Here is a 12,203-nt window from a genome sequence, read left to right as displayed (position 1 = left end):
AAGCCTTTAATGCCTCATCGTTGTCGACAGGAGGTTGTCAGCAGAAGTGTCACGCATTCGAGAGCGAGAGTTAAAAATACATTTATAAACCTTGTCTCTACCGGGAATCGAACCTCCACCGCTTGGATCCCAAGCCCAGCGCTTTACCAACTGCGCCCCGTCCCGGATCGTGAAACGCCCTTCATAATTCCCCTTGTCCACCATGAGGGTGATAGCGGGATTCCGCGAGTAACAGATACTGCGTCTTTCCTTCCCTGTACACTAATTATAGAATGCGGGTGAACTTTCTTTTCTTTCTTTTCTTTATTTTTCTCGAAAATACAAAAAAGATGTGTCCAACCCTGTTTGGACCCGTAGCCATAGGCTAGTTATGGGTCCAAGAAATGCGTTCAATGAAATACTGGTTGTATTCGAAAAGGGGCGTGCGATGTACCGTCACGACAGGTCATGACGTCATCAGGCAATTCATGCATATACGAAGCTGACCCCGCCGGAGGTCCGATCCAGGCGTCCGTGCGGCGCCTTCCATTTGGCGCTTCCTCGAACGCCGCATCACACAGCAAACAGAAGCAAACCCAGATGTATAGGAAGCATTAGTACAGCAGGGATCAGCGGCGTTTGAAATTGATTTACAGGATGGAAAAGGCGCAGTATCTATTACAATTCCCCGCAGACACATGTACCACGCCGTAATGGGAGGAAGGTGGGAGTGAAAGAAGAGAGGGAGATAGAGGTGCCGTAGTGGAGGGCTACGATCAACCGCGTTATAATGGCTTTCGCCTCATCGCAATTTAGTGGTCCAAAGTGCCCTCTAGAATTTTTTATGATGGTTACCCTAGCCCTACTTTTCTGTATACATTGGACCCACTGGGGCCCCACATTCTGTGCTACATGGGGAGGAAAATGGGAAGGCATTTGCCCTGCAATGGGTATAGTCCGGCTGATGATGATGATGACCTCTTCACGCGAATAGCAATAATCGCTGCAAGAAAATTGCAAATAAATCCTCTGAATATTTTCACCTTTCCGCTTGGTGGCACCACGAGAAATAATCACAAAAGTGCTCTAGTGTATGCGAATACCTAAACATAATAGGCTAATGAAATACTCGATCAGAGTATGAAATACTCGATACTCGAACAACAGTTGTGGGATTCGGGCTTTCCACGGCTGTCTTTTGCGCGGCCGTCGCCCGCTCCCCTGTTGTTCTCCTCTTTCCCTTTCTCCCGCCTTAGGCCCGTTTCACATGATGCGTTTTTGCTCTGCGACGCTGCGATTTTCGTCGGTCTAGCCGCAGAGCGAGCGTCGCTCCAGCCGCAGAGGCGTTTCCAACAGGTTGGAATTCAGTCGCAGCGTCGGCGCGGTCGTTCTGCGACTGACCAATGAGGAGCCGAGGAGCATCGCGACGTCAAGTGACGTACGGTGACGTAAAACGGGCTGGCACGCCCAATATTGAAGGGGAGCGCGCGCCCCCATAAAACCCCTATTTTCAAGTTCGAGTGGTTTCATTCGGCGCAGCAACGCGCTTTTGTACGCTGAAAGACTGCACATTTTCATAAATACATATGAATTATCACTTAGAATCTGAAAATACATCAGAGTATATAAATCAAGCACGCTCTGCGTACCCGTTTTCTACAAAACATCAAACAACCCTGACGGTATCTCTCACCGAATTCACACGGGGGTTCGCTGCGTGTGAAAGCGCTGAGCGAAATCGCACTGCGGCGTCACCGACTGCACCGAAAATTTTCGCTGCAGTCGCAGCATGTGAAACGGGAGGCGGCGAAAAGATGTCACTGGACGACTTGTCACTGTCGTTCGGCCACAGCTCCGCCCCTGCGTCCCGATGGCTTATCTCATTGGCGCCTTTTGGAGGGAACACGGCACCGCTTCGACGGTCGCGCTCGCGCGACCGTCCGATCGGGGCACAAAGAGAGACCCCTCCGAGACATCGCAAGGTGCGTACGCTACTGTTCTTGTCTGCCAGCCTTTGTCCGCGCAAGCCAGTGTGTACTCGAGTTCGCCCGCTCCAGGTCGTGCGTGTCCTCTCACGGAACGGGCTACTGTCGTTCGGTCAATTCTGTTCTCGTTCCTGACGTATGTTGCCTGCATAACACCTCTGCCGGCACGTACAAAGCTGCAGCTTGAGAGAACTCTCTTCCGTTTCCTGTGGAACGGATTTATAGATCAAATCGGGAGGCCTGTGGTGAAACAGCCTTGGAATCTCCGACCTGGGCATAGTAACCGCAATGCTACACGTCAGAAGGACCCAGACAGCCCTGAATTCAGACATGTCCCTGACTCGAAGCTTGACCTCGTTCTTCCTAAGCACCCGCCTTCGTCTTTTTTCGCAAAGTACGTTTTCGCACTGAGTTCCCCGTTCTGGCTCTCCTTCGCCCTTCTATGCGCAAGCAGCTAACTGCTTGGAGCGACTCAGAGGACTCCAGGCCGACATAGATATTCTGGCAGTACCGTTAAAAGATCTAGCCAATCTTTTGACGCCGAAGCTACCCCCTAGGTATAATCAAAGAGATATGTCTTATATGCGTCCAAGCTGAAGTCTGATACTGGCAAACTTTTTGGATGCAAGCAGAGCAAAGTTCATGTATCGCCTTGCGCGCGGCTGTCTCCCCATCCGCATCAGGGCGTTCACACGAGCGAGCTTGCATCCAGTTTGCCCGTTCTGTGGTGGTCATGAAGACATGGTGCACATCTTTTCACAATGTCTTCTCCCAGCAGCCCTCCTTCGACGAGTGGCTTACTTGTTCGATATTTCAGGAGTGCCGTATCAAACTATACACGCACAACGGTTACGAGGGACAACGGCGACGACGACGCGAAACACAGGAACGGGCGCCAAAGCGCTGCGCTCTAGAGAGTTGCTTTATTGCAGAGCGACAGGTTAAGCGCTCAAAAAATCCTAAGATCCTGTGTATGGATATCATAGCACATTGGTTGTGCAATCGGTCCGACACAAGCCAGGTGCTCTCAATAAGAAAATATTTAGTAGAGTTTGCTTAGATGTAATAATGCGGAAGCATGAACACGACCCACAGAAGCCTCTTCACTTTGCACCCCACAGCGCCGGCTCCGCCGCCACTCCCGTGTTTATGCTAGCACTCATACGCTGGAATCCGCTCACAAAGCCGCTGACGGTTTTGTGAGCTGATAACGCTCATAATGCATAACGGAGCATAACGCTCAGGTTTGTGGAAGCGGTACGGCCTGCAGAGAACGTGGGGAAGACACCGCGCCCGCAGACCAAGCCGCTGTGAACGGTCCGCTCTCGATATATGTACTGAGGCGTGAATGAGAGGAGGAAGCACAAGCAAGCGCGTAGAGGGTGTCCTTGGCGCCAGCGCCAGACGATGACCTATGTTCCGAAAGGCCGCATCTCTCCCTTTCCACATGTGCCCGCTCTCTTCGTGCTGCTGCCGAAGGTACCGTGGCAGTAGCTTAGAGGGCGGCTCTGAGGGCTACTGGACACTAAATAGAAAAAAATGCTCCAGATTGGCATAGGGTGAGGGGCAGTTGGGGCAAGAGGAGTCAGACCGCACGCGAAATAGCGGTAGGCGAGCTGGTTTGTGAAAGTATGAAACTTGCGGAAAATGCGTCTGGATGACGCCGAGTTGAGGGCATGGTTTGGGAGTGCCTGAAATAATTTAAGAAGCTGTGTGTAGTCCTTCTTGTGTAGCGCAGGGCTTCGATAGTCGCTAGTCGGAGGGTTTGACCAGAGTGTTGAAGGCACCCAGGCGAGTTTGCCTGGTGAGCTTGCAGACCAGCTCAATGCCTCCGATTCCAGCATGGCCACGTGTCCACGTAACTGTCACAGCGGCGGAGATGCCATGAACGGCTCTATTAAGGTCATAGTGATCTGCAGGGATAGTTTTAAGAAAAAGTGAAAGCATCCACGGAATCCGTGTACATTGTGTATACAGACGTGGTTGGTAAATGCATAGATGAGATGATTGGGCGCACAACCGGAAGAATTCCCAAGGTGAATAGCGGTATGAGATTGACTGTACGGGGCGGAGGTGCATAACCGAGGCGAAAAGGTGTGGGTCATATACGGAAAAGACAGCAGCAATTGAGTCCACGTATGTCCGCAACCGGCACGTCAGTGCACGCCACTGATAGTGGAACAAAGGAATGTGGTGCGCCATGCACAAGAGCCGCCAGCCTTCACCTAGATTGTTGTCATGCAAAGGGGGAGGTGTGGTTATAGGTTAGATGAAAAGGTTATATTGTAAGTGTGAAGAGGGAGACTGAGATCAACGGGGGGGGGGGGGGGGGGGGGGGGGAGTTGCATTGATGGAACAGCCAGCAGCCTAGGAGAGTGCTAGATAATCGTAGACTAGCGGTCCTGGTGAAGGTCAATGATGGAGGTAAAAAATTAGTTGTGGTTTAACTCTGGTTAACCCTAGTTGAACTGCGATAGCAACAGCGGAAGCTTCTTTTGCCTATTACATTATTCCCCTATTACGCCCTAACAATGTAAGGTACTACATTATTGGGTACACTTAAGCTCATCGTTTAAGAGTATGACGCGAGAGCGTAAGTTACCAGTCTTCTTCTTCTGCTCCTCCTCCTCCTCGGCTGTTCACGGTCAAGCGTTGTCTCCGCTCGAAACCTGGCGCAGTACTGCTATCACAATAAAAGAGGGAAGACACAAGTGTCATATAGTCTGATGTCTGAAGTATGAAAAAATGGAAGGAAGATTTGATTAAAGTGTGAAGAGCAGAGGAAAGCCTAACAAGACAGCCTTCACACTAGAAGGGCGACAGAATAGAATGTAAAAGTATGACTGGCAGCTGTGACCGCTGTTTAGTAGGATCGTTCATGCAAGTGAAAGCTAATCCAAAAATTTCGCTCCCGCGATCTGCAGTATAGACCACTGGTTGATGTGGTAGGAGATGGTGGCTACCAGGTTTGATGGGAACTGCGAGAGAAACAGTAGCTTCGATTTCAGAGTCGGCAGGAGACCAAATTGAAGGAGATAGTCGGATACGACGCCCAGGCCCTTCTGCTGAGTTGATTTCACTACTCCAAGAGACCCTATACCGGACAACGAAATCCTCCAAGTAGGGATTATGAGAAAGGAAGGAGTATGCCAGTGGCGCCATGGCTAGATTGAATAGGGTGAGGGCACAGAATGCTTGCTCCTTGTGGTGCACATGTGAGCCTGAGGTATATGGGTGGGTAGAGGCCCTCGCTAATTAGGAAACCAGTAGTGCGGTCTTTTAGAAAGTTAAGGCGGGTCTTTTAGAAAGTGAAGGCGGTACAAAAACTCAAAAGGTTTAGGGACAACAACCGTGACCAAGGCATATACTTGGCCGAAGATGGAGGTGTTCACTAGAAGGAAAAGGTATTTCGTAGACACATCAGAGCGAAAGCAACTTTGTGCGCGTTGGGGAGGAAGGAGACGAGTTCTAGGTGGTCCTGAGAAAGGTTCAAAACCATTCTCTTGTCTTACCTACACATGAGGTTAGGTAGACGGGGCGGATATCGTGAAAGGAAGGGGTTTTGTCAAGTCGGGGTGTCACCCCCATTGTAGACGTTTGCCACCCATCGGACAGAAGTGGTCTTCCCCTGGCATCAATTTCCTGGCGTTTTGAGCTGTATGAGCACGACAATATCAGAGCTCTGAACTAGGGTTGAGCGGGAGTCTCAGTTCGCAAGCCGAGCCAACGCTTCGACAGGGGGACCTGTCTTGGTCTGCGCAGCACGATCATCACTGAAGAGGGTTTAAATACACTTTTGCTTCCGAAGAAGAACAGGCAAGGTAAGGAAGGGAGGGGGGAGGGGGGATAAATTTCGAGTTTGATTCATCTTATTATCTGTGGATATTCGAATATTCGGGGCACTTCGTTCGCGCCGACTTACGCGAATGTATTCATGCGAATTCTCGAATCCAAAATACTAAAGTAATTACCAGAAAAACCACTCATATACCTTCGCTATATGGATATTTTCATGATACGGCAGCATGGATAAGGATCATTACAATAGTTCGTCTCCCATCTTAATAGTCATCACACTAGCATTAAATTTATTTGTCAGTCTTTGCAATTGAAGGTCAATTTTCTCGACGCCACGGCATCTGTGGAAAATGTACAACTTAAAACTTCCTTGTACAGAAAACCAACGGATCAGCAACAATACCTGGATTTCCCCAGTCATCATCCGAGACATTGTAAACAAGGAATATTTGTGGGACAGGCGACACGGCTGAGAAGAATATGCAGCGATGATAATGATTACTTGAACGAACTACATTCATTGAAAACAACACTAATTCAAAGAAACTATCCTTGTAACTCCCTTGATGTGGCCCTAGAGAAATCAACCACTTTAAACCGCAAGTATGTGCAAACGAAACGACCAAAAGCCAACACTGAACGCCAGCCTTCTTTTGTAACAAAATACTACAACGCCCATCCAAATATAAACAATATATTCTGCGGAAATACCACTCCATGCTAACGTCTAACGAACCGTCTAAATATGCCCGGAGACACCAAGGGTAACATGGAAACGTAACACAAACCTCAGAGGTACTCTAGTGCATTCTAAATTCGACCACAAGCGTTCAACACACATTCTTCCTATCAACCCAGATTTAAGACGTACAATCACAAAGACACCGTGGTCAAAAATACTCCAAGCGATTTCACTTTCACATAAATTCAGACTTTAATTGCACATCGTTAAACGTTGATTGCCTTCTAGAATGCTCCTTCTGCCAAAAACAATACATCGGAGAGACAGGGCAACCAATAAACATAAGGCTAAATGGCCATAGGGCAGACATAGGCAAAAACCTCCCGAAGGCAGTTTCCCAGCATTTCAATCAGAAAGACACTGAGTTTAATGAAATTAAATTGTTATTCTCCAGTCAGGCTTTACGTTTTCAAAGGACAGAAAATATAGGGAGGCATATCTAATCCATATATTTAGAACCATATCCATATATATATTTCTTATCACTTCTTACTTTGGTTCCCTTGAATCCTTTTCTTCCGCTAATGTCACCCTTGGCAGGTAAGGTTTATATTGTTATTATTCTGTTTCTTTGTCCTTCTCTCCTCCTTCTGGAAAGCTCTCGATAACTATTCTTCTGCAGCTGCATTCCTTATCAGGATCTTTTGGAATGCCTGTCCCCTTTAATTGAGGCGCCCTCTCAACCTTTGTTCAGTGCTCTTTCATATTGTGCAGCCATCCCCTTTCTCTCGTTCTACCCTGTCCCCTCTCAAGAAACGCTTGTCAGCATCGAACTTGTTTTAAGTGCTGATTCATCATCATCCCCCCCCCCCCCCCCCGCATCATTGTAGTTTGTCCTGTATTCTGCTGCTGCCGCTTTTTTTTTTTTTTTTCCTTTCAGGAAACGGGATCAGCGGTTCCAGGCTCAAAACTTCATACCCAAGGAAGCATTATTTCACTCCGTGCCTTACTTCTCCCCCTTCCCTCCTCCCTGGCTTTTCTTCTTTGGAAGAAAAAGCGTATTTAATCCCCACTAGTGATGATCACGCTGCCCAGGCGAAGACAGGTACCCTTGTCGAAACGTTGGCTCGGCTTGCGAACTGAAGCTCCCCCTCTACCCTTGTTCAGTGCTTTTTCATACTGTGTAGCCATCTTATTCCTCTTGTTTCACCCATGAGAGCGTCAAGTTCTGGAAGCGTGCAGGATCGGTCGATGTCCGTGTAAGGAAGGTCGGAATAAGAAAGATAAGTTGACCAGATAGATAGGGGTTCAGATACAGGACCCGCATTTCGAGTTTGCGTCGTATTCACAAGTGTCGTTATCGCTCTGACCTCCAGTCATCTGATTAGCGGAAACGCTGGAACCAGAAGTGTTACTGACATCCGGTTCCGGTGTTTCCATCAATCAGATGACTCGAGATCAGGAAAATAACACTTCCGAAAACGACGTAAACTGAGAATACAGACCCGGTTGTCCTGCGGCGCCTTAAATAAATATGCGAGATCAAGAAGGGTGAGGAACTTATCCACTATAGAGACAGGAGGTAGCCAGGGTCCTAGAAGAGAGCAAAGCAGGTTCCAGGTATGCTTCTGGTGAAGGAAGAATCCGTTTGCCTGGAGCTCAGTTAAGCATCCGTGCTGCTTCGACACTTGGTCTCGGCGGGAAATAGTTGCTGGTCAGAAACAGGCGACACAGTGAACGCACGCGTTCAGCAGAGCCATCCATCTGTACCATAAGCGACGAACAAATGGTGAAAGGCGCCGCCGTGGTGGCTCAGTGGTCATAGGGTGCTCGACTGTGATCCCGAGGACCTGGGTTCGATCCCGGCTGCGGTTGCCTTTTCGATGAAGGCGAAAAGCAAGGCATACGTGTACTGGAACCCCTGATGATCGAAATGAAACATATCCCTACGGGGCCCACCATAGCCTAAGTCGCTTTGGAACGTTACCACTGTGAACCGAACCGATCATAAAATGTTAATTCCTAAAGTAAAATATTCTCACGCAATGCGTATAAAGCACGTCACAGTGGAAATGTGCGGATTAATTATGACAATTTGGGTGTTTCTGACGCGTACAGAAAGTTCAATATATACATGATTATTTTTTTTTCTACACATCAAACTAACTCAATGCGGCCGCTACCGAACACGAGATCTCGTACTGAGCAGGCGAACGGCACAACGACAAGACACAGCGGCGGGCCCGGCCGATGGGGAACAGATATGCGGAAAAGCGAACGTGCCAGTTGCAATCATCTTTTTCGTTTTTAACGCTACGAAAATGCTAAACGTCTGCCTCTCTTCCGTGGCTGTAAACCTGGCAGGTTGGCTAGCGCCAGACTGGACAGTGGGGGGAAAAAAAACACGAACTGTCCAAAGATACGTCCGACGTGACCAGTCTAATTATTGTATGCCAGAACTTTGCTTGCTCGCGTACCTGGACCTTAGCTTTCACGACTTTCCATGAGATGCAAAGAGAAGTCCGTCCATGCTAACACCTCGACATTTTGCGCAATGAAGACCGGCGTCTTCACACCCGGTTGTGCGCAGCAAGCACCGCTATCACTCGAACAGGTTGCATGCAAGCGACGCGCAGTACGCCAGCATGATGCGCATATGCGCATATGCGCTCGCAGTCTTCGCACTCTCGTCATATGCTGCACTTCCATCTGCTCATCGTTTAAATGGGTGCTGGAGAGAAAGTAAAGGTCAACAGCCTCGGAAAGGAACGGAAGTTCGAGATAGGCAGCGAGACCCTAGAAGTAGTAAAAACTAGCATGTCTGCATAAGACAGGCATAGTGGCCGCGGATCATGAAATGGAAATAACGAAGAATCAGAATGGGTGTGGAGGACATCTGACAAGTATTCTCAGATCATGAGAGGTAGGTTACCGGTGTCCCTCAAGAGCAAAATACATAATAATGCATAATACCGATGTTCAACTATGAGGCAGAAACGTGGAGGCTAACGAAATGGGTTCAACTTTGAGGACAACGCAGAGAGCTTACGTAGGGTATACTGCAGGGCTAGTTGGTGGTCGTTGTCAAACATTATGGTGTCGCAGCGCTGGCAGACAAGAACAAAGGACTAGGGACAGCGCAGCGCAGTTGTGTGTGTCCCTAGTCCTCTGTCCTTGTCTGCCAGCGCTGCGACACCATAATGTTTGGCAGAGAGCTATAATGGAACGAAATGGAACGTACTAATGGGTCAAAGTACAAACGCGAGGTAATGACACTCTAGTAGAAATAAGGAATAAATAAGAATGGAAGGGACGGCAAGCGTAGCAAGGGACAAGGTAGGCGAATGAAATTATGAAGTTCGCGGGGATCGAATGGACGTAGCTGGCACAGGACCGGTTCAGTTTGGGGGATATGGCAGATGACATGCTCTGCAGTGGGTGTAATTAGGATATGAAAGGATTTTAGACCTCGACGAGCTTTCAGGAGTTGGTGGGCAACATACACATAAAACATGCGAAGTGTTTTTGTGCTACAGCACTTCAAATGATGTTCTTGCCTCTCAGCAGAGCACAGTGCCAGCTAGCGCGCCACGCGATGACTTTATGAATGGCGACGCTAAATTTACTACGCTGTAACGCTTACCCGAACAAACAAAACCGCCGCGAAAGGCAGAACTCGAACAACGTTGCTTTTCATATTTGGCGGGGCACGACCTTCCGTGGGTACAAGCAGCTCAGCTCTGAAAGTCAACCTTTATTGAAGTCAGCGAGTTCTTCCCAATGCAAGAAGCCTGAGCATGGTCACGGGTTAAGTTGACGACTATGGTGCTATTTTCAATGCCAACACAAAAACTACTTGGCGTGCCTTACCTCCATGCTCAACACATTGAAGAATTCCCTTGAATGGTAACTTTCTGCAGATACAACTTTCTGCAGTCAGCAGTGTAGCCAGCAGATTCCCTTTCGTATTACATATATTAACTTTTTATGCGCGTGCTCACGCCACGTTTAATTCACCGCAGCGAAACTCATGAAAATAGACGGATACAATTAGCAGGCAGACACGCATTGCTGCTAAATGTTAGAGTTCAACAGCCGCACGTGACGGGAGAGGCGCGAAATTTGCGATTCTACAACAACCCTGCGCGCCTTCTGGACGCTGCTCTGCCCAGTGCCGTGTTTATGCAACGCAACTGCTGCGCCGCTCTCAAAGCGCCTGTCGCCGCGGGTACCTCCCCTGGTGACCTTTTCGCGCAGACGTCGTGGCCATGGCGGCGGCGCCTTCAAGCAGTTTCTCGGTGCTCGGGTTTGCATCGCTGCTAGGCTCGGCCGTCGGTGCCTGCCATGCGCGCACAGAAACAACGACGCGCGGTGACCTTTTACAGCCGCGCTCAGAGCTTGACGCAACGAGAATCGATCAAGGATCTGTCAGGTGCATCTCAAGCCAGAAACCGGACTGAGCATTCCACACAGCAAAGGCTCCCCGATCCAAGGGAGACATCGGGACGCATTCGCGGTTTGCGTGCAATTACGGGGTCACGAAAAATTTCAACAACGTGCCTCTCTTTAGACTACACGTCGCCCCGACCTATGAAAAGCCGCGCTTGCAGAGGAAATGAAACCACCTCGGCACATCGCCCAGGGTCGCCGAACCACAGCACTGCCCTTGTACCAATGACCCCCTTAAGAAATTTTAACTCAAACTAGAGATCAGGCGTCAGACAGAAATGCGGTCATTGGTCATACAGGGGTAGAGTGAAAGAAGTGTGCACACGCCACAGCCCGAGAAATCCTCTCCCGGGATCCGTCATCACTCTCCAACCTTCAGCCCTTCACTACATACCGCGAGATACTGCAACACGTCCATATAGACAAATATTCTCTGCACCCGCTAAGGGACTCGATAAATCAGAGGAGTGTCACTCGGGCGGTTAAAAACACGGTCCTACAACAGCCACGTTAGACTGCAAACAGTAAGCCCGGATTTTTCTCAGCTGCATGCATGTTTTGCGGCCAGAAAGCAGACCTCCACCTTGATAAGCTTGATAAAATCAAAACATACTGAGGTGGCCTTGTTCAGCTCCGACCTCGCGACACAAAAGACCTAGGTTGCGAGCTCGGGCAGCGGCTTCAGCAAACAGAGTCCCGGATTGAGGAAGAGACCAACCCCGCCCATAACAGATTCCATACTTTCTAAAAGGAAATTCTGTGTACTACTACGCAATTGTTCACGAGCGGATCCCTCAATAACCAGGAACTCCAGGGCGCATTTAAAGAGTTCCGCTCTACTGTCCCGCTAGAAGTAGGCTTATTCCTGCCGGAGGTCACGCCACGGTCGGCGCAACCGAAGTAGTGAATGGTAAAATACCGTACCATATATGTTTTCTTTTCACGCCCAGCTAATCGTTGCCTTTTCACAAGGGCAACTTCCTCGCCGTGAACTCGAGCAAACAGTCGCCGCCACTTCGGATTCAATCTATTGACGTCCACCTTTACTTGAAATCACAGCCGAAAGGCAGCTGCTAAGTTGGCCGCAAGCCGCCAGGACAGCAGCCACCAAGACAATCTACACAAGCGCACCTGCTCAGATGTGCACTGCAAGTACGGAGAATCCGCGTCGTTCACCATCGTGGCGCTTCCAGATCATTCCTTAAACGGAATCTACCATCAGGCTCACGAATGAATGAATCATTTGAAAACGCTGAAAACGGAGGGCTGTACCAGAACTTCAAACTTCGAGGGATGCATTTACACGTCCG

The 12,203-nt window shown here is 49.1% G+C and overlaps 1 long non-coding RNA gene across 1 annotated transcript in view; it reads right to left on the bottom strand.

The window, feature by feature from the left end:
- The window catches only part of LOC146206020 (uncharacterized), a 103,716-nt gene extending 91,513 nt beyond the window's left edge, over positions 1 to 12,203 (bottom strand). Inside the window, exon 1 of the long non-coding RNA XR_014704319.1 lies at positions 10,315 to 12,203. This is a non-coding gene — a long non-coding RNA (uncharacterized LOC146206020). The remainder of the gene's footprint in view (positions 1 to 10,314) is intronic.

This window comes from Amblyomma maculatum, chromosome 1 (genome assembly GCF_055883805.1).
Source record: "Amblyomma maculatum isolate TAMU_Amacu chromosome 1, ASM5588380v1, whole genome shotgun sequence".
In the NCBI taxonomy this organism is placed as follows: domain Eukaryota; kingdom Metazoa; phylum Arthropoda; class Arachnida; order Ixodida; family Ixodidae; genus Amblyomma; species Amblyomma maculatum.
This window is presented reverse-complemented; position numbering and strand designations above follow the sequence as displayed.